This window comes from Pinus tabuliformis, chromosome 7, assembly GCF_031772625.1.
Source record: "Pinus tabuliformis cultivar Carrire ecotype Pingquan chromosome 7, CPIR1, whole genome shotgun sequence".
In the NCBI taxonomy this organism is placed as follows: domain Eukaryota; kingdom Viridiplantae; phylum Streptophyta; class Pinopsida; order Pinales; family Pinaceae; genus Pinus; species Pinus tabuliformis.
In genome coordinates, this window is record NC_142293.1 from 728,481,919 (window position 1) to 728,503,209 (window position 21,291).

The 21,291-nt window shown below is 38.5% G+C and overlaps 1 long non-coding RNA gene across 2 annotated transcripts; it reads left to right on the forward strand.

The window, feature by feature from the left end:
- Positions 1–376: 376 nt before the first annotated feature.
- LOC149249607 (uncharacterized) lies at positions 377–1,418 on the forward strand. 2 transcript variants are annotated; one of them, XR_016265877.1, is made up of 4 exons: positions 377–715; positions 862–925; positions 1,003–1,042; positions 1,226–1,418. It is a non-coding gene; the product is annotated as an uncharacterized LOC149249607 (long non-coding RNA). The 2 variants fall into 2 exon arrangements; XR_016265876.1 differs by having other exon boundaries at positions 378–715; positions 1,149–1,418.
- Positions 1,419–21,291: the final 19,873 nt, after the last annotated feature.

Sequence of the window (21,291 nt, forward strand, 5' to 3'; positions counted from 1 at the left end):
CTTACTAAATGTTTTGTTTCAATAGTTGTTCTCGATTTCAAGGCATAGATCTTCCGTGAACGTTCAGACATTTCAAATTTCAAAAAATTTAATTTCAAATTCTATGTTTTAAATTTTTTTAATTTGGCACTGTTGTATCGCAATAGCTGTATAAACTAATCCTTATACAATAAATTAAATGTTACTGTAACATATTTCTGCAATTAAACATAACGATAAAAAAAAAAAAAATTATTAACATCCTTCACGAAGTTACCCAGGAATGCGGACAATGGTGGTAAATGACTGAGCACAGTTATATCTGCGAGAGTTAAAGCCGTTCCCCGCTGTCATATACGTGTTGACGTTTCACTAAACCAATGGAGGGAACTCCGAGGTCTTTCCGCTAACGTCATTGCTAGGCCATTAATGCTGAAGGGATGGTGCAGCATGTGTCTTGCTTTACACCGTTCGATGGTTTGAGATCCACGGTCTTCGCAAGGCGCGACGCAATCCATAGTTTAATGCATAGATCAGGCATTCGATGGTTTGGGATCCACGGTCCTCGCAAGGCGGGATGCAATCCATGGTTTAATGGATTGCACAGGCATAGTTTGGGTCATTTGGTAATGTTTTTAATTCGGCTTTCAAGCTCTGCAACAGTGGGTGCGACGGAAGGTGAACAAGAGGCAACATGGTCCATTTCTCTGCCGTGTTTGTGTTCTCAAACCTACAGGTAAACTTTGAAGTACGAAGGCTTTACCATCCTAACTGATTAATCCAGAAGCTTTCTATTTTTAAGGTTCTCTGTTATTAATTGTGCATACCTGCATAAGATTCGGTGAACGAAAGTTGAGAATTCATTCCTGCCCTTCTGCACAGCTGAAGCTGCCAAAGAATGGACTCAGAGTTCCGGTGGAGGGTCGGTTTCAGGCGGCAGCTTGAGGTAAGATACATATTTCATAGGGATTAAAACTTAAGTTTACTCTCCAGCCTTCGTTAATGCAAACTAGGCTTATACAGGTTTCATTCGCAACTTGAAGACTCGCAAACTCCAACTCAGGTAATTGCTTTCCTCTACTGTAAGGATTGGTAATGTTAGCCAAGTTTTTCGTTCGATTCAGGGTTTCATTCTATGTATCCTTTGTTGTCGGTATGTCTATCGACAGTTCAAAACTCTGTGTCTGACATGAGGTTTTTGGAGACCAACTGCGCTCTTATTTAAGCTTGCTGTCTTCGTTTCTAGGTTGGTTTTTACTCAAATCTTTCTGGCATTTTAGTGTTCTAGAAACATGCCTTCAATGTCGGAAGGGCTTCAAGAACTTTTTGATTAATTTAATTTTTTAAGCGTTGCGGCGGGATGCTACTATTGTTAGCAAGTGTAATTAGTCATTTTGAGTATGATGGCCTTTGTGTTATCAACAAGATGGTTTTGATTATTTTTTGTTTCATGAAGGGTTTCGGCGAGAAGTTTTTCTCTGCATTTCTTTGTATAAGGGTTTATAATTTAATTTAATATATATATATATATATATAGTTTATTGCATTTCTTTGTATAAGGGTTTATAATTTAATTTAATATATATATATATATATAGTTTATTGTGGTAGCCCTGCTTTAGATATTTGTTGAGATCGTGATTCAATACTTTGTCAGTGTAATTTGCGGACTGAACTTCATTCTTTATGATTTAAAGGGGTCGATTGTATTACTATTAACTATGGTTGGCAATACTTTATCTCTGAATATAAATCATATTAGTCCTGCTCTGTTGTGGATAAGAGTTAACAAACTCAGGGGGTTAGGGTTTTAACGTGGCCTGGGTACTTGGCTCACAGTGGGTTCTCTCCAGAACTCGACCGAGAGCTTACAAACCCTAGATCGTCGACTCTTTGCAATCCAATACCATTGAATATTGTGGTTGTTCAGTGTATATATATTTTTCTGTCATAATTAGATAGAGATGTACCAATACAATTTTGGAAAATGATATTTTTATATATTTATGTATGTTTTCCTAAGGACTGTTTAAATTCCAGTTATGTAGTTAAATACAAAAAGGAAAGAAAAAAATATTGATTTTTTTGAACTAAATCCTTCATTACTAATGCTTAGAATATTTATTGTAAATAATCATTGCTATGCAAGTAAATATTGTCATTATTTCTTTTATGCTCTGGTTGCATGTAGAAGTCTGATAGCATTGAGATGTATCTAGAGACAATATTTCCTAATCTTATCAGTGACAAAGTCTCATTAATAATATAAGTAATTCCTTTATTTTGGAAGGTCTTTCCATCCAGCCTCAGATCTGGTAATTACGTCCAGAATCCCCCTCCGAGCTCTTCCAACTCCTGATAGTGATAGACAGTCTGGTACCTTGGGTGTCAGGACTATGTCTAGCCTCAAGTCTCCTACCCAACAACTGTTATCACAGTTTTCTTTCCCATTGGCTAAATTGCCTAGCTCTAGGAAGTATCATCAAAGTATAGTTCAGTTCCACATTTTTCCAACCCCTTCAGGGTTCTGTTCTTTTTCCTTTTGAAGGAAAAGATGAGAGAATTGTTTGTAACTATTTTCATAAGTTGATTTAATAGATTCTCCAGTTCTTTTACAAACTGATCAAAATATTTTAATTAATAATTAACAACACTTGTTCTGGCTTTTCAGCCTAATTGTTTTAACAATTCAGATTAAACAAAATAAAATTAACAGTGGTAAATAAAACTTGGTAAAAGAAAATGTTGGTGCATCATTGGGTGTTACAGCTCCCTCCCCTTGAGAGGAACACCGTCCCTGGTGTTATTTCTTTTAAGTAAATAGTGTAGGATAGGCTCTCTGCATAGCTTCCTCTTCTTCCCAAGTAGCCTCATCTGGGCCAAAGTGCTTCCACTGCACTTTAACTTGGGTGATGGCTTGCTTTTGCAAGGTGGTTTCTTTTCGATCGAGGATATGAAGAGGCTTTGCCAGAAATTCTCCCTCGGGTTCTACCTGCACATTCATAATCTACTGTCAGAAAATTCCTACAAAACAACAATTCATAATTTATTGACTTCATTCTTTCATTACCTGAATACTTTCCCAGTTAATAATATGTTGAGGGTCATACACATATTTTTTTAATAAAGACACGTGAAAAACATTGTGGACTCAGATGTCGCCTGGAAGTGCTAACTTGTATGCTATTGGCCCAATCCTTTCCAAGATCTGAAATGCTCCACAATACCGGGGTGCCAACTTAGCACAACCTTTCCATTGTAAGGTTATTTTCTGGGGTTTAACTTTCAAGTATACATGATCCCCCAACTGGAATTCTTTATGAGTTATTTTCTTATCTGCATAAACCTTCTTAACGGTGGCTTCCATTTCAGCTAACATATCAGGACCTAATGCTAACTTATTATCCAGACTATTCCAGTCTGTGGGTACCCGACACTTTCTTCCATACAGTACTTCGAAAGGGCTCATACCCAATGATTCATGATGTCCATTATTGTAGGCGAATTCTACCAAGTGGAGGTAGTCCTCCCACTTATGCGGTTGTTGCATTACAAACATTCTCAACATGTCTTCCAAGACTTGATTCACTCTCTCTGTCTGAGCATCCGTCTCTGGATGGTAGGCAACACTGAATTGAATTTAAGTACCCATCCCAGCAAGAGGGTTTTCTAAAATGCGGATGTAAATTCTACATCCTTGTCGGAGATTACCACTCGGGGTATCCCGTGTTGTCATAAGATTTTCCTCATAAATATGTCTACAATCTCCACCATTTTATAGGTGGATTTTATGGAAATGAAATGAGCGGTCTTGCTTAGCTTGTCTACCACAACCATGATTGAGTCATGTTGCTTCTTAGTATGAGGTAACCCAGTGATAAATTCTAAAGTGATCGTCTTCCATTTCCATTTAGGAATGGGTAATGGTTGCAACAAACTGGCAGGATGTTGATGTTCTGCCTTCACCAATTGGAACTCTAAGCATTTGGATAGATATTCAGCCACATATTTTCTTAAACCTTGCCAGAAATAACTTTTCGTAATGGAAAAAAATAGTTTCTGGTATCCTGGATGAGTGGCGTAAGGCTTCCTATGAAACTCATCTAATAAAAATAGCTTGATAGATTTCTAGTTAGGAATATAAATTCTATTTCTGAATGTTAACATTTTGTCGGGAGTAATTCCATAATCAGACTGTTCCCCTTTTTCCTGAGCTTCTAAATCTTGCTGCCAAAGGAATGCATACTCTAGGTTTTTGAGGGATGCTTCTTAGATGACCTCCAGTAGGTTAGATTGTGCTTCATTGTATTGCACTTCATAAATGCAATGTACTTTTTTTCTTAAAGTGTCTGCTACTCGGTTTTCTTTCCCTTTGAGGCGTTTCATGTCAAAGTCGAATTCGCTCAAGAATGTAGTCCATCTAGCCTGTTGAGAATTTAAATTAGACTGCTATGATCAATTAATAACAAAAATTTCTTTTCTAGGAGGTAGCGTCGCCACATTTTTAATGCGTGTACTACTACGATCAACTCCAGATCGTAAGTAGACTATCACTGCTTATAATCCTTCAATTTGCGTGACTTGTAGGCTATGACCTTCCCTTCTTGTGTTAATAAACCACCGACATCCTCCTTACTCACATTTGTGCATACCACAAAGGATTTTTCCGGATCTGCTACTTTTAACATTGGTGCGGTAGTAAGTAGTTGCTTTAATTGTTCAAAAATTCACTGACATTCTGCTGTCCAGTGGAAGCACACCCCTTTTTTTGCAGCGCAGTCATAGGAAAAGCTATTTTTAAAAAGCCCTTAATAAATCGGCGGTAAAAACATGCCTGGCCCAAAAAGGATCTGATGTCTGCAACACTTTTCGGAGTGGCCCATTCCATAAAAGTTTGATCTTTTCTAGATCCATCGCTATTCCCTCTACTAATATAACATGGCCTAGGTACTGAATTTGACTTTTGGAAATATCACATTTGTTATACTTTGCGTACAGTTGATTGTCTCACAAAATCTGCAATATTGTTCTTAGGTGTTGCTCATGCTCCTCCTGATTTTTTGAATAGATCAGTACATCGTCGATAAAAATCAGTACAAATAAATCTAGAAAAGGTTGAAAAATGTCGTGCATCAAGCTCATGAAAAAGGTCAGAGCATTGGTAAGGCTGAAAAGAAGTACCACAAACTCGTAATGGTCATAACGAGTTCATAATGTTTTTTTATAGATGTCTTCATCCTTTATTTTGATCTGGTGGTAGTGGGATCTTAAGTCAATTTTTGAGAATACGTTGCCCCCTACACTTGATGAAATAAATTGTCAATTTAGGGTAAAGGGTACTTATTTTTGATGGTCAACTTATTTAGCTGACGATAATCAATGCATAGTCTTAAAGTTTTGTCCTTTTTTCGTACAAACAACACATGGGCTCCCCAAGGAGACACACTAGGGTGAATGTATCCTTTATCCAAAAGTTCTTGAAGCTGCATTTTGAGTTCTGTTAACTCAGGAATGCTCATGCGGTAAGGAGCTTTCAAAATAGGAGCTACTCCAGGCACTAATTCAATGGTAAAATCAATATCACGCCTAGGTGGCAATCCAAGGATGGATTCAGGAAACACGTCCACGAAATCCTGAATTATAGGAATATTCTCTAAAGAGGTCATCTTGTTTCTGTCATTGGTGTACCCTACTTGGACAACATAAATCTAGCAGCCCTTCCTAATGCATCTTCCGAGTTGGTTGGCTATAATAGGACGTAATTTAATGTTTTTCTTGATTCCTTGAATTTCCTTTCTCTACCCCGACTCGGTGAGATAGTTTACAAATTTTTATTTACAATCCACTAGGGACTAGTGACCTTCCAACTAGTCCATCCCTATTAATACATCATACGAACCCAGGGGAAGGATGTTCAGATCAACATGGATGGGTTGTCTTGAAACTATTATAGGGCAGTTTTCTGTTTTTGCAAACACCCTCCTTTTTGTTTCGGTGGCTAGCTGAACTAGCCAAGACTTCTTAAATTTACTGCTTTGCAGCTGACATTTCTCTACCACTTTAGGACTAATGTAGCTTAAGCTAGCACCTAGATCAAATAAAACATAAACAGGTTGATCAACAATCATACCTTTGCATTCGATCATGGTGGGTTGATATTCCGCTTGATGATCGTCTAAGGTAGCATTAATTCTGGGCATGCTCCTTGCTATATCTCCCACTATGGAGGCTTCTTGCATATTTGAAAGTTATTCAGTTCGAGCTTTGTGCATTAAATTATTGTAGTAATGTGATTCCCCACATTCCCAACATTGCAGTGGTGGTTTTGGCAGTTGGTCAGTAACAGGTTTACTAATCCCCTCTAGATGTCTATTCTCGGTGTATGACGAAGCTTTGTGTGAGTTCCTTGCAAATTTCCCGAAACTCATTTGCTAATTATTTCTTCCATTTATGACTTTCGGTTGCCTGTTTGGTGGTAAGTTTCTCATTTTCCTGCCAATGGCTCCTTTGGGCCCCTCATTCTTCTGTTTCATTTGCTGATAACAGATACGGGCTTTTCACACCGCATCGTCCATTGTTCTAGGATAATCAAATTCTAATTTTTCCTTCATAAAGTTGGGTAAACTGCTAATAAACCGTTGAATTTTAGCTTTTTTCTCCTGCATGTACGAAACATATTGCAATAGGGAAGTAAACCGTTTCACATACTCATCCATGGTCAAGGATCCTAGCCCTAACTCATGGAAATCCTTTGCTTTTTCATCATATTAATGTTCAATTATATATTTGTCTTTAAAATGTTTTTGGAATTATTTCCACGTCACTTGTTCTTCATTAACTTTCCTCACAGTTTTAATCTCTTCCCACCAGAGGGTTCCCTTTCCCCGTAATTGGTAAATAGCCAACCGTGCTTCAAGTTTGTCAGTATATTCATAAATATGAAAATATTAACCCATGTCGATCAGTTAGGCTTCTGCTGTCTCTTCAGATTCTCCTTCAAATAATGATGATTTCATTTTCTTGAACTCACCTTATAATTTTGTTTTATGTCTTTTTGTCTTTATTTGGTCAGAAAAGTTATCCGAACGCCCCTCTTCCTCCTCCTTATGGCCCTCTACTAACTTTGCATTATCTTCACCCTTATGGTTGGTTTGGGACTTCTCCCTATTCTTTGTATTGGGGTCTGGACCTCGCTGATTCTATCAATGGGATAGGCTTTTAAGGATCTTTTCTTGTTCTTGCCTTAGTCGTTCATTGTCTATCCTCAAGTTCATCATCTTTGCTCACAGTTATTACACTATTTCAAGTAGGGTTGTGTTGGCTTTTTGTGATTCTTCTCCCAGCTGTATCCATAAATATAGGTTGGCCTCCACATAAGGCACTTCTAACTGGTTTGATAATCTGGGGCTCCTCTGCATTTTTATTCCTTGGTGTTGATCTCTGTCTCTGTGTTCATATTCACCCATACTCAGTTTATTTTCTTTTTGCATCAATATTCATACATCATAACTTAATTCACTGTGTTAAACTATCCCAGAAGTCTTAGTGTGTGAGCCTGGGCTCTGATACCATTTGTAACATATTCCGCAACTAAACATAACGATAAAAAAAATTATTAACACCTTTGACGAAGTTACCGAGGAACGCTGACAATGGTGGTAAATGATTGAGTACAGTCATACCTGTGAGAGTTAAAGCCCTTCCCTACTATGATACACGTGGCGGTGTTTCATAAAGCCAATGGAGGGAAATCCGAGGTCCTCCCGCTGGCGCCACTACTAGGCCATTAATGCTGAAGGGATGGGTTAGGCAGGACTTAACTCTAGCATGTGTCCTTCTCTACACCATTTGATGGTTTGGGATCCACGGTCCTCGCAAGGTGGGATGCAATCGATAGTTTAATGCATTGAACAGGCATGGTTTGGGTCATTTGGTAATGTTTCAATTCGGCTCTCAAGCTCTGCAACAGGGGGTGCGATGGAAGGTGAACAGGCGGCAACATGGTCCATTTCTCTGTCATGTCTATGTTCTCAAACCTACAGGTAAACTTTGAAAGACGAAGGCTTTACCATCCTAACTGATTAATCCAGAAGCTTTCTATTTTTAAGGTTCTCTGTTATTATTCATTGTGCATCCCTGCATAAGATTTGGTGAACGGTTATTGAGAATTCATTGTTGCCCTTGTGCACAGGTGAAGTCACCAAAGAATGGACTCAGAGTTCTCGTGGAGCAAGTCGGTTTCACGTGGAAGCTTGAGGTAAGATACAAATCATAGGGATTAAATCTTAAGTTTACACTCCAATATTCGTTAATGCAAACTAGCCTTATACAGGTTTCATTCGCATCTCGAAGATTGGAAAACTCCAACTCAAGTAATTTCCTTCATCTACTATAATGATTGGTACTATTAGCCAAGTTTTTAATTCGATTCAAGTTCTCATTCTATGTATCCTCTGTTGTAGGTACGTCTATCGACGGTTCGAAACTCTGTGTCTGGCATGGGGTTTTTGGAGACAAACTGAGCTTTTTGTCTTCATTTCCAGGTGGGTGTTTACTCAGATCTTTCCTGGTGTTTTCGTGTTCTAGAAATAGGCCTTCAATGTTGGAAGGGCTTCAAGAAGTTTTTGATTAATTTAATTTTTTAAGCATTGCGGCAGGATGCTACTACTGTTAGAAAGTGTAATTAGTCATTTTGAGTATGATGGCCTTCATGTTATCAACACGATGGTTTTGATTAGTTTTTGTTTCATGAAGGGTTTCTGCAAGAAGCTTATCTGTACATTTCTTTGTATAAGGGTTTATAATTAAATATATATATATATATATATATATATATATATATACTTTGCCATGGTAGTTCTGCTTCAGATATTTGTTGAGATCTTGATTCAATACTTTGTCGGTTTAATTCATGGACTGAATTTCATTATTTATGATTTAAATGGGTCGATTGTATTAGTATTAACTATGGCTGTCAATACTTTATCTCTGAATATAAATCATATCAATCCTTCTCTATTGTGGGTAAGAGTTAAGAAACTTAAAGGGTTAGGGTTTTAACATGGCCTAGGTACTTGGCTCATGGTGAGTTATCTCTAGAACTCGACAAACCCTAGCTCATCAACAGTTTGCAATCTAATACCATTGAGTATTTCGGTCGTTTAGTCTATATATATTTTTCTATTATAATTAGATAGACAGGTACCAATTCAATTATGGAAATTGATATTTTTTATATTTATGTATGTTTTCCCAAAGGACTATTTAAATTCCAGTTATGTAGTTAAATACATAAAGGAAAGAAAAGAATATTGATTCTTCTGAACTAAATCCTTCGTTACTAATGCTTAGAATATTTACTGTAAATAATCATTGCTATGCAAGTAAATACAATAATTATTTCTTTTATGCTTTGATTTCATGTAGAAGTCTGATAGCATTGAGATGTATCTAGAGACAATATTTCCTAATCTTATTAGTGACAAAATATCATTAATAATATAATCTAGCATGTTAACTTACTCTCTATGTAAAAGTAAACAGTCTATCTTTTCCTAGTAATGATTATTGAACACAGTAATACTACTTATCTGTTTTTCTGTGTTGAGTGTGATTCATGCACGTAATTCCTTTATTTTGGAAGGTCTCTCCACCCAGCCTTGGATCTGGAAATTACATCCAGAATCCCCCTCCGAGCTCTTCCAACTCTTGACAATGATAGACAGTCTGGTACCTTGGGTGTCAAGACTATGTCCACCCTCAAGTCTCGTACCCCACAACTATTATTACATTTTTCTTTCCCACTGACTAAATTTCCCAGCTCTAGGAAGAATAATCATAATATAGTTATGTTCCACCTTTTTCCAACCCCTTCAGGGTTCTGTCCTTTTTCCTTTTGAAGGAAAATATGAGAGAACTATTTGTAACTGTTTTCAGAAGTTAATTTAACTGATTCTCCAGTTCTTTTACAAACTGATCAAAATATTTTAATTAATAATTAAAAACACCTCTTTTGGCTTTTCAGCCTAATTGTTTTAAAAAATCAGATTAAACAAAATAAAATTAACAATGGTAAATAAAACCTGGTAAAAACAAATGTTGGTGCATCATTGGGTGTTACAGTTACCATTAACATTTTATCATTAATTTATCTTGATGGCACAGTGAAAAAGATTTTTTCGAACCTAAATGATTTTTATCAAACCTGTGATGGCAAACCACAACGAATGACCATATTCAGGTATCTGTTTATAAAGTGCTACATTTTTTACAGTTCGCATTGATCACGTGAGAAAGTGATAACTTATCTTGATAACACATTGTATATTTCATAGCTTTCAGATTACTTTCGTGTTACACCTCGGCTATTATCAAATGATTCGTTGTTCTATTAAAAATAGATGTTAAAAGACTTGGATTTATGATTATTGTAGATTTAAGTATTTAATTAATATAAGTTGTTAAAATCACACTCAAAATTAGGTAGCGATTTAAATTAGATAGCGGATTTAGATAATGGTAGAACTCATTCAATTTGGAGTATGACACACATAATTACACATGTAAATGACCTTTAGTTTTCACTTCCAAAATTTATTTTGAATTTTCTTATGACCATTCATGTTTGTTTTCATGAACTCTAATAAATTATGTGTCTAACATTCCCTCTTGATTAAGGAGTGTATATGAGTCCAAGAAGAGCGCTGAAACAAAAAAGTGCATGGCAATCAAGGGCTAGATGTGCTCTTTGAATGATTGTTTAGGAAGACACAGAACAAATGAGGTATAAGAACTCGAGGTTTCTACAAGTGGTGATTTAAATTTGACCACCAACTCTGGAACAAAAGGTAGAAGAAGTTTCTAGAACAATTCCGAATTTGGCTAGAAGTTGAAGCCTTTTGCGAAGTATATGTGCTCCTTGATTATAGATGACCACAGATTGATGTAGAAAAAATCAAAGTCTACTGCCCGTGGTGGTTTAAGGTTGCCCACTAACCAAGTCATGCTCATAAAAAACGAATGTGTCTCTATCTATAAACTTTGAATCTAGCTATGGCTAACTCTGACTCTAGGCTCTCACATTTGGCTTTGGTTCAGGTTGTGCCTCATGCTTGCTTAATGTTTCTTCGAAGTTGGTAGTTGATTACCAATTCCCCCAAAAAGAGACAAGGTGAGAAGATGAAGATATCTCCACTGAAAGTGATCAAGGTGGATATTGGTGGACACCCGCCTATTCTACCTAGACCTCTAGTTGGTTTCATTTGTTTTCTTATTTATTGCAATGTTTACTATTTTTAGCAGTATTTTGGGTCTTGAACTTTTGGAGTAGTTTTGACCCCCTAAATGAATCTATTTTTAGGTCCGAAACAAGCCTATAGTCATAGACAAGGGAAAACCTTGTAGTACTCAGAGAGATATTTCCAACAAGGTATCGTACACGCCAAACGAAGACAATATGACCAAGTTACGACTCTAGGAAGTTGGCTACGCAACTAACCTCAACGGGGCCCACAAACACTTGGCGTTCCATCCCCTCGTGTTAGAGTTTTGGTTATTTAGTGTTTTCCCTTGTTACTCAATAATAAATAGGGCCTTGAGCCTCATTGAAACACAGTTCAGAAGCATGTAGATGCCACATCACTTCTCAGAGATAACGTGCCACCACTCGAGCTAGTTTATTTCCATTTCTGTTTTTAAGCATATTTCAACATTTGATATTAATGAAATGATGTGTTACTTCTACTACATTACTCTATTTATGGTTATATATGTCATTTTTTGCATTCTTGTTTAAGTTTGGATCAGTGGTATCAGAGTAGTCTACTATTTCTCTATTTTTCTTTGTATGTCCCCAATGTGGTTGGCATATAAGGAGTTAGGGCTCGAACTAGTCGAACCTTTGCAATACCATCCTCAAAAATCTCGACGGCCTCCCATGGTAGAAGAAAAGAAATATGAGGGGGTAGGAGATCCTTTTAAAATATTCCTCGAAGAAGCCCTTGAGCGACAGAGGAATGCGATGATGGACAACATTACAAAGATTCTTCAGTGCCGACCCAAAGGTGACACATCTTCTTCCAACAGCCACTATGGAAGTGCCACACCTTTTAAGGTGCAGGTTAACTTTAAAATCCCCATATTTGAAGGTAAAATAGATGCGGACGCCATAGATACATGGTTAAATATTCTAGATGGATATTATTCTATTCATGATTTTTCTAGCTTGGAAAATATTACTTTTTCACTTCTTAAAGCAGCCCCCCACATCAAGGATTAGTGGGAAACCTACTGTGAGAAGAAGGACAAAAGTACACCCTTAATATTTTTAGTCACACCCACTTAGGGTTCATTCTGGGATGCCATCAAGGGGCAGTACTACCTTGTTTGGAGCTATGAGGATAAATACATAAAATGGACCACGCTTTGAAAAGGAAGGGATTAAGACGTGCCAAATTTTAGCAATGTTTTTCATAACCTTCGCACGAAGTTAGGTATTAAGGATTTTGAGTGACATTTGGTACTCAAGTATCGTGACTTTCTACACAGATACGTCTAGGACAAGATGGAGTTCTTGGGCATCTCCTTGCTTGCCATGACATACCGATACGCTGTTGAGATTGAGAAGAAGTTAAAACAGAAGAAGCGAGACTTTGGATCTACGAATCTGAAGCAAGGTAAAGGCACCACCAAGCCACAGAGGAAAGGACAAATCCAAGGTGAGGGAAACCAAGATAACCCGTCGAAGCCACAAGAAAAGAAAAACACCCCGAAGACAAAGAAGGACACAGGAAAATTGTGTGAGTTCCATAAGAGATCCACTCATAACACAAGTGAGTGTTGAGCCAAGCAGTCACTACTGGCTGAGCTAAAGACTTCCCAATTAGATGCACGTTTTTGCTATGATTTAGAACCCATTACGGGGAATGACAAAGGGAAGCAAATAATTGATGTGGATCCTAGTGCCACAATGGCCACCACCAAGATCCAGAAGAACAACCCTGAAGATCCAGAGGAGGGGGAACACCTCTTCCACTCATAGATGTGGGTGAAGGGTTCTCTGTTGTAGTTCATTGTCAATAGCGGGAGCCAAAAGAGCCTCATTTCAGTAGAGGTCGGGAAGCAGTTTGGTCTACCGACTATAGCACATCTACAATCGTACACCATTGGGTGGCTTTACCAAGGACAAGATCTCCACGTCAGCCAGTAGTGCCACCTTCCATATAGCATCAAGCCTTTCATGGAGGTACTGTGTGCTGTTTCTCCTCTTGAATTTTGTGATGTATTATTAGGAAAACCATACTTATGGAAGATACATGTTGTATATGAGTCTATACCTCACTATGTGATTAGTACTTTGGGCAACAAGTTGTAGAGGATATTGGAGGTAACCCCTCTTACCACCATCTATTTGGTCTCTACAAAGCAATGTTGTAAGATCATTTCACAAATCAGGAAATTGATTTTCCTTGTGATTCGCTCTCAAGGAAATAAGAATATCATGGCCATGCATTCCAAATAGGGCTCCTCTGTACAACAACAACAGATGTACAAGGTTGTCGAGGAGTACAAGGACCTTTTCACCTCACCTATGGGGGTTCCTCTACAATGTCAAGTCAATAACTCCATCGACCTGACCCCAGGCACGACACTACCCAAAAGACCTATCTATCAATGCTCTGTTCTAGAGAACGATGAGATCAAGAGGTAGATTTAGTAGTTGTTGCAGAAAGGGCACATCAGGCCAAGCTTGTCACCCTATGGGAGCCTAATTGTATTGGTATAGAAGGACTAGACTTGGAGACTCTATATTGACTATCGAGCATTGAACAAGATCATTGTCCGAAATAGTTACCCAATCCCATGAATCAATGACCTTTTGGATCAGCTCAAGAGGGCCAAATATTTCGGCAAGATTGACTTGAAGTCCGGTTATCACTAGGTGCCCATAGAACCCTCCTATGTGTTGAAGACTGCCTTCAAATCCAAGTAGGGCCTTTTTGAATGGTTGGTCATGCCTTTCAGGTTGACGAATGCCCCTACAACCTTCATGAGCTTGAAGGACGACATCTTGCGACCCTTCACTAATGCATTGCAGTGGTGTATTTAGATGACGTTTTTCTCTTTAGCTAGAGTTGTTGGGAAGAGCACCTCCACCATATTCGATAGGTCCTCCAAACCCCATGACAGCACAAGTTGTGTGCCAATTTGGAGAAATGCACTTTTGGCATGACCCATGTTCAATATATGGGGTACATCATTGATGAACAGGGTGTGCATGTGGACTCAACCAAGATACAAGTTATTCGGGATTAGCCAGCCCCAACCACTATAACAGATCTCTGCAGCTTTCTGGGCCTTGCCAATTTCTACTACAAGTTTGTGTTAGGGTTCTATCATATCACTTCGCCTTTAAGTCGGGTCACCAAGGGAGGAGAAAAAGAAAAGTTCTTTTGGTCCGAGATGTAACATAAGGCATTAGCTGAGTTGAAGCAGTGCCTCTGCTTTGCACTAGTGCTCACATTACTAGACCTACATCAACCATTTGAGATTAAGACAAATGCCTCCGACTATGCTATTGGTGTAGTTATTATTCAGCAAGGGAATCCAATGGCTTACCATAGTGAGACACTTTTAGACATGGTCTGAAACTATCCAACCTATGAAAAAGAAATGTATTCCATTATGTAGGCTTGTCGTTAATGGAAGCATTACATTATAGGGAAGGAAACGGTCATCCACACTAAACACCAATCTTTGAAGTTCATACAGACACAAGGGGACTTGTAGAATGATCACCATCATAAATTGTCCACATACTTACAACATTTCCATTTGAACATTAAGCACAATAAGGGAAGAACCAATAATGTTGCAGACTGCCTCAGCCGACCATGAGTCATGGCATTGATCACTGTGCTCGACTCATGTGGGAACAAGACTTTGAGGTGGCCACATCTTTATGAGAGCGATACAGAATTTGGCAACACATACCAGATACTCCTGGAAGGTAAGAAAGTTCCAAATTTTCACCCCGAAGATGCACTGCTATGGCACCTAGGACACATCTATGTTCCTTCAAGAGAGAGCGCCAATATTATTTTGGAGGCGCACTACAATCGAGTCGTTGGACATTGTAACGTAGAGAAAATAGTGACAGTACTGCAGAAGTGTTTTTATTGGCCAAACCTTCATTAGGATGTTGGGAGGTACATTAAATCCTACACTTCCTGCGCCATTGAAAAACCAAACATCAAGAAGCAAGGCCTATATAATCCTCTTCCTACTCCTAGTTGTCCTTGGGAATCCATCTCCATGGATTACGTGTCGAGCCTTCCTTCTTCCAAGCACGCAAATGACTATGTTTTCATGGTTGTTGATAGATTCTCTAAGATGGCCATTATGGTGGCCTGCAAGAAGAGTATCACAGTAGAGGCCACTGCTAAGATCTTCTTTGAGAAAATGTGGGTACACTTTGGGTTCCCATAGTCCATTGTCTCAAATCGGGACAATAGATTCCTAAGTGCATTTTGGTCTAGTCTCTAGCTAATTTTGGATACAAAACTTACTAAGTCCACGAATTTCCATCCCTAAACTAATGGCTAAATAGAGGTCATCAACAGGATGATCGAACACATTCTTGGCATGTACAACTTGAAGCATCCACGTGCATGGCATGAAAGCCTACCCTATTTCCACCATAGCTACAACATAACACTTCGCATCTCAATAGGCCACAACCCCTTTCAGGTAGGGCTAGGATTTCAACCATTATGCCCCATTGATGTGGCCATACCCTTTGTAGCTACTTAGGCAGATTCGGCTCACGTCTAGTCCAAAGCCGACATGACTAACAAATTCATTGAGCACATTCAACACATATGCTAGAAGTCCCATGATATATTGAATAGATCCAATGGCAAGTACAAGAAGTGCCATGATCAACATCAGGTAATGCACAAGTTCTAGGTGGGCGACAAAGTTTGGCTACATTTCCAAAAGAAGTGCCTTGTTGGACCATACCGCAAGCTTCACCCGCTCCGATATGGGCCATACCCCATCACCAAGATTCTAGGGGAAAATGCCTTTCATCTCAACATTCCACCATTCCTTGGTCTGCACCTAGTGTTCAATGTAGATCACCTTTGACCATGCTTTCCACCATTGCTGGACACATCGGACATTGCAGAACAACTCACACCAACAGAGCTAAACCCAAATCGCATGGAACATGCCACAACTAATCAGATAATGGATACACAGATCAAGAACACTTGCCAACCGAGGATCCAACTATATTGAGTTGTCAAAGTAGGCTAACTCCTTCACCAAGGCAAGTGGTTCACTACGGACCAGGTTCGACAAAAATTTCCTCGCCTCATGGAGCCTCTACACGTAATGGGAACTATTGATTCCTAATTAGGGAGGAATGATATAGGTGGATATTGGTGGCCACCCTACTATTCCTCCTAGACCTCCAGTTGGTTTCATCCATTTCCTTTTTTATCGCAACATTTCTTATTTTTAGCAGACTTTCGGGTCTTGAACTGTTGGAGAGTTTTAACCCCCTAAATGACACTTTTTTGGGGTCTACAGCAGGCCCATGGCCACAAGAAAGGGCCTGTTGCAATTTTTGTAGTACTTGGAGAGATATTTCTAACAAGGTATCATATGCGCCAAATAGACATAATATGACCAAGTTACGACCCCAGGAAGTTGGCCACCCAACTAACCCCAATAGGGCCCACAAACTCTTGGTGTTCCATCTCCTGGGGTTAGGGATTTGGTTGTTTATGGTTTTCCATTGTTGTTAAATAATAAATAGGCCCTTGAGCCTCGTTGTAACACAGTTCAGAGGCATGTAGTCACCATATCTCTTCTCAGAGATAAGCTACCATTGCCCAAGCTAGTTTATTTCCATTTATGTTTGTAAGCATATTTCAGTATTTGATATTAATGAAATGAAGTTTTACTTCTGTTTCATATCTATATTTATGATTATATATATGAATTGTTGTGTTCTTATTTAAATTCGGATCAGAAAGATATTTCAATGCTCTAGAACAAACTCGAAGGTATGATTGATATATCTTCTTGTTAGTTGAAAACCATTGCCAAGAAGTGATCCATCCAAGGTGAATATTTTCTCTTGCAAGATTCTTATGTCTAGAGCATTTTTTTGAATTATGAGTGTGTTTTCCACAATTCTTACAAGGTTGAAGATCAAAACATTGATCTTTCACATGACCAACCTGATCATAATGTTGGAATTTGACAATATGACTTAGTGTTTGTGGAAGAGGAGTAGATGAAGTTGAGTTGTCTTAAAGAAACCCAACATTTTGAAACTGAATGAGTTTGGAATATTCTGGGATGTGAAAGGGAACATCCTTGTCATATCCAAGACCAGTTTAGTTCTTGTTGTAAGTACATTCTTACCATGGTTTGATGATGGACTTGGGAAGTATAACTCGAACTTTTGTATCTTCATGCAAATATGCTCCTGAAAATGGAATCCCTCATTTGATCAGGTGTTTGTTTCTTATAAGAGTCTCTATCAAACTAAAAGATAACATTTATATGAACAAAAATCAATTCAGAACGTTGGTTCTTCTGATGCAGCTCATCTTATTTTAATTGTGACTCAAGTTGGAGAATCTCAATCTTCTCTTGTGTATGTTGTAGACATATTTTAATATTAGAAAGAGTGGATTTACCGATTTTGATTGTGTTGTGTACAAATTTAGTAAATGAAGGGTGTCGAATTCAATAAAAGATGCACTTGTATGCATACAGAAAAATAGATAATTCGTGATGCTTGATTATTGTTGTTATTTTTTGAGATAGAAATGGTTAATCCACTCTTGATCATAGGGTGAACCAACTTTCCTTGTGCTATTTTAACATGAATTATGGAAACTACTTAATCTTACCACCTACAATAAAATAATCAATGAAGAGTGATTGACCAATAAAGTTATTGGGGTATTGCAGTGAAATTGATAAACAATGTTGTTTCGACCAGGTTCACTATCAAAATATGGATTAGGGTGGGGAGCAAAGAGAGAAATATGCACAGGGTTTCTGAGAGGTACTAAGTCCGACCCTAATGGAGGATCATAGAGGAGGGAGCTCCACTCCCTCCTACAAAGAAGCAGTGGTCAACAGAGGCAAGTCACATCTGGGTAATGTTAGAAGTTCAGGGGAGGCAAAAAGCAGAAATAATGAAAAGGAGACACATGGGGCTAAGTCCAAGGAGAATAGAAGCACAAAGGACAAGGAGGAAGAAGACAAGAACCAAGGAACAAGGGAAAAAAAACAAAAGGGATTGTGCAGACCCAAAACGAATATCACTCCAAGAGTAGTATTAAATAATCCTGCACTACAGGAGCACAAGGAACATATGGAGACTTACGCCATAATATGCAAATTCATGGGATTATGGCCCACTGAAAAGGCTCTACAGACATGGATCAAGTATCACTGGAAACCTAAAGGCAACATCAATCTGCATCTTGGGTCAAAGGGATTCTTCACCGTGGTGTTTACAAACATCGAAGACAAAGACAGAATATTCGAAGGAGGATCCTATTTTTTTGCAGCAGTTGGTCTCTATATGCGGCCTTGGGTGATGAACTTTGTTCCAGAGTGGGAGACTTTCACTTTAGTACCTGTCTGGGTAAGGCTTTATTCTCTACCTTTGGATTATTGGCAAAATGAATCACTAGTGGCCATAGGTAACAAACTAGGTCGTTTTGTCAAAGCCTCGGAAGCCACCAGAAGGGGTAAATATACTTCCTATGCAAGGATTTGTGTGGAGATGGATCTTTCAGGAGCTCTTTCGGACGAAGTTATCTTGGAAGTTTTAGATGAGGAATGGGTGCAAACGGTGGACTATGAGCATATTCCGTTTAGATGCCGTAAATGTCATGAACATGGACACTTGATGAGAGACTGTCCTCTCAGCAAAGTAGAAGACACAAGAAAACGGAATACAAAGAAGGATACTGAAAGCTTTCAAAAAGTGGTAAGCAGAGGAAAAGGCGGTAAAAAAACACAAAACAGCAACAAAATGAGGGGCAAAAGGCCAGTCAAAATAAGTTCCAAGCTCCGAATGAGATTGAAGAGACACCCAATGAGGACTAATCTATGGAGGAAGACCCTAACGAAAAGGAGAAGGAATAAAACTTCAATCTGTAAGGACCAACCTTCAGAAGTGTAAGGACCAAATTCAGACTATATGCATTTTTTTTTTAACAGCAACTACAATAAAAAAAAAAACGCATTGAAGTTCAAATATATTTAGCACACACATTCCTGTCACTCATTTCAGGAAAACATATCATAACATTTACATACTATTAACTAAGATCAATAGTAATGAAATACATATGTACAGTTCACCAGAAGGCGAGACTCTGCTTGCTCTGCTGTTACTGGTATTCCCTTGTAGCTGATCACCTCCGCAAGTGAATGATGATGCACTTGATCCGAATGCGAAGACCCACCAGTTAACCTCCCAGCCTACTCCTTGGGTACTCTGCTTCCCCGCGGACCCCTGAGCTGCAATGGGGTTGTACAATGGAGGAAAGCACTAGCTGGTAGAGGAGAGCACACCTTGGCTCCAGAGTCCCCTCTCTAAAATCCTCTACCTCACCAAACTCACTATAGCTTCGTAATCACTACTCTGACATCATCTCATCCATCCAACAATAGGGTTCCAAAAAGTCCTTTCTCCTATGGCTTGCCCCTTCTTTTATAAGAGTCCTCCTAGATGACACTTGGCATGTCATGCATAATTATATTTTTTTTTTATAATTCAATAGTTTGATTATTCACCTACCCATGTGTCACTCTCTCATCAAGGGTCACCCAAAATTATTTACTTAACTTTTTATTTAAAACTAATATTTTCCTCACCTCAACAAGATTCCTATTTCTTCTCCTAGTTGTCTCTTTATTCCCCCCTTTTATTCCTTAATTTGTGTTAATTACTTGAAGTCAATTAATGAGTCAAGATTGTATCCCCAATCTACTCCCTAATTTAACTCAGGTTATCTCTTAGATGGATATTCTTATGTTGGTTGTTGACACATGGAGCTTCTCTACATTTCTCTAAATTTAATTTATTATTCTCATTTTAATTCACCTTTCTCTTTTCTTAATTAGGTTTAAATTAGTTTAGGATTAATCCTTATCCTTACAATTATGTTTGTCTTTCCCCTTTTTCCTAATTAAACCACATAATCTTCCTAGTACTTTCCAATATGGGAAGGGTAGAGTTTTTAAGGTACTCTATTTTAATTCTTCCTATGATCCTCCTTATTCCAAGTTTTATTTTTGATTTAATTACATTGGTTTCTAATCATCATTTACCCTTGATGTAAATTTACCTAGTTTTCATTCCTTTCTTATATTTATTTATTATTAGTTATTTTTAATGATTCCAAGGGTGCCAAGTTTGGTTGTGCCCTTCAAGAACTTCCCTAGAAGTTCCAAGGGTGCCACACCTAATAGTTTATTTGTGATGTCAAGGGTGCCAGTTTGGTTGTGCCCTTCAAGAACTTCCCTAGAAGTTCCAAGGGTGCCACACCTAATAGTTTATTTGTGATGCCAAGGGTGCCAAGTTGGTCGTGCCCTTCAAGAAATTCCCCTGAAGTTCCAAGGGTGCCACACCACTTGCCCTTCAAGCATCCAGTGACTACGAGGGGAAAGTATAGTGCAACGTCATAGACTACTATCATCTCTTATGTTTCCTGCTATAGGGAGACTAATGGTGTCAGGGATCAAGGAATCGGCCTTGATGCGCGTCCCCCGGTAAAGTCCTCATGAGCGACCCAACTTTGGGACCTGCCCTCATGGCATCGTGATCTTCAAGGCGAAGGTGCTTCAACCCTTCCAGCCCAAGTCACGGCGGGAGTGCTAGTGGGTGAGATCAGGGACTCTGTCCCACCCCTCCCATGTAGTTCCATCCACTTGTACAACCCCATCACCCATATGTGAGTCATTCGGTCAAGCAACTAATATGTGCCTGCAACCATTAACATATCATCAAAATATAGTTAAACATATATGACAGATTTCAAGATCGACTTAGACTTTCAAATATAAAAATAATATGAATTTTCATCAAACCAGGTGTCATCAACTCGTCATATGCGAGTGCCTCTGATGGTTTCCTGCCATACTCAATAATCATCAGTAACAAGGTTTCTCAATGTTAGTCAATGTCATAATAGCATCATTGACAATTCCTAATCATTCACATCATTGTCCATTGTAAGCCTGAACTAGAGAAAGTAGGTGCACATCCAT